Here is a 2,705-nt window from a genome sequence, read left to right as displayed (position 1 = left end):
CCGTGAGGACATCAAGGCAGGCCGCGTCGTTCCTGTTGGTATGTCATCTTATATTCATATGATTGAGATTAACCATGCAAGTTTCGCGGAACTTGGGTACTAGATACTGGTTGTGGTTCTCATCTGTGTAATCATTTGCAGGGCCTAAAGAACATCATACCTCTCGAAAAAGGCGATGTGGACCTGCGAGTCGAGAATGGAGCACGAGTAGCTGCTGCCTCGATGGGAACATATGTAATCCAACTCCCTAGTGGTTTTGAGTTATCTTTAAATAACTGTTACTATGTACCCAGTTTATCTAAAAACATTATTTCTGTTTCCGTACTTGCTAAAGACGGTTTTACATTTTCAATAAAGGATAATAGTTGTATTTTCTCTTTTAATGAAATGATTTATGGCAAAGCAGTTTCCATGACTGGAATTTATATCTTAGATCAAACCACGGAAGTATTACACATGAATAATAAGAAATTAAAGGTTGGTGACAAAGATCGAACCTATCTATGGCATTGTCGAATGGGACACATAAATGAGAAACGCGTAAAGAAACTCGTCGATAATGGGACTATTCCCTCATTCGGATTTTCTGCATATGGCACGTGTGAATCATGTCTCATTGGCAAGATGACTCGAATTTCCTTCAAAGGTGTTGGAATGCGCGCTAGTGACCTATTAGGACTCATACATACGGACGTATGTGGACCTATGTAAATTACCGCTAGAGATGGTTATAGATATTTTATCACTTTCATGGACGATTTGAGTAGATACGGATATGTCTACTTAATGAAGCATAAAAGTGAGTCCTTTGAGAAATTCAAGGAATACTAGAACAGGGTACAGAACCAACTGGGTAGAAAGATTAAAGCACTCCGTTTAGATCGTGGTGGCGAATATCTTTCAAATGAGTTTGATCAACACCTAAAAGACTGTGGAATCGTTTTGCAGTTAACTCCACCTGGAACACCTCAATTGAATGGTGTGTCCGAACGGAGAAATCGAACCATACTTGATATGGTTCGATCCATGATGAGTCACACCATAGTACCTGATTCATTATGGGGTTATGCTCTTTTGTCAGCCGCTCTTATACTTAACCGAAGTCCGTCTAAAGCTGTCGACAAGACTCCATATGAAATGTGGAAGGGAACGGTACCTAACTTGTCTTTTATTCGGGTTTGGGGCTGCGAGGCTTATGTCAAGTGGAGACACGAGGATAAGCGCGGCCCGCGATCGGTCAAGAGATACTTTATAAGTTATCCAAAAGGAACATTTGGTCATTACTTCTACTCGCCTACCGAACATCGAGTTTTTGTTGCGGCTAGTGCGACGTTCTTAGAGAAAGAATTTCTCGAGAAAAAGTCGAGTAATAGAACCTTCGAGCTGTCGGATATTCCAGAACCAACAACCGAGGAACAGATGGAGGAAGTTTTACCTCCAACTGATGATACGGTTAATATTCCTGAGGAACCTAGGAGGTCGGGTAGAGTCTCTCATCCTCCGGACAGATACATTGGTATGGTCGAGGAGAATGACGTTTTACTTCTAGAAAGTAATGAACCCGCAACCTATAAAGGTGCTATGGCACATTCCGACTCAAAGTTATGGCTTGAAGCCATGCAATCCGAGATGGACTCCATGTATGAGAATAACGTATGGGATCTAGTTGATTTACCTAATAAGGTAAAACCTCTACAGTGCAAATGGCTTTACAAAATAAAGCGTTCTGTAGACACGCAACCAGATATCTATAAGGCACGACTTGTGGCAAAAGGTTTCACTCAAGTGCAAGGATTGCATTATGATGAGATTTTTGCACCTGTAGTCATGCTATGTTCCATTCGGATAATCTTAGCGATTGCCGCATTTCATGATTATGAGATTTGGCAAATGGATGTGAAAACCGCCTTCTTAAACAGTTATTTGGAGGAAGAGTTGTACATGGTGCAACCCGAAGGTTTCATAGATCCTAAACATCCTAAGAAGGTATGCAAGCTTAAGCGTTCCATTTATAGACTTAAGCAAGCTTCTCGGAGTTGGAATCATCGTTTCGACCAAGTGATAAAAGAGTATGGTTTCACTCGATCGGTCGAAGAACCATGCTTATATATCAAGTCGAGTGGGAGCAAGATTTTGTTCTTAATATTGTATGTCGATGACATACTCTTGATTGGGAATGACATTCCTCTCCTATCTTCGGTTAAAGAATGGTTGAAGAACCATTTCCAGATGAAAGATATGGGTGAGGCACAACGCATTTTAGGAATCCGTATCTACCGAGATAGATCACGACAGACGTTATCACTTAGTCAGGAGTCTTATTTTGATAAGGTTCTTGAGAGGTTCAGCATGACCAACACCAAGAAGGGGAACCTTCCTATGACGACTGGGATGCAGTTGAGCAAGTCTCAGTCACCCACGACGCCTGAAGGGATTGAGCGCATGAGTCGTGTTCCTTATGCATCTGCAATAGGATCGATCATGTATGCCATGATATGCACACGTCCAGACGTGGTATATGCATTGAGTATGACGAGTCGGTACCAAAAGACTCCGGTGAAACACCTTTGGATAGTGTTAAAAACATCCTCAAGTACCTACGGAGGACTAAGGATTGGGTATTGACTTATGGAGGAGATACTAAGCTATGCGCAATCGGTTACGTAGAGGCTAGCTTCCAAACGGGCCGAGATGATTAGAAATCT

This window comes from Silene latifolia, chromosome Y (assembly GCF_048544455.1).
Source record: "Silene latifolia isolate original U9 population chromosome Y, ASM4854445v1, whole genome shotgun sequence".
Taxonomy (NCBI): domain Eukaryota; kingdom Viridiplantae; phylum Streptophyta; class Magnoliopsida; order Caryophyllales; family Caryophyllaceae; genus Silene; species Silene latifolia.
The sequence above is the reverse complement of the archived record's forward strand: the minus strand, read 5'-3'. Positions refer to the sequence as shown.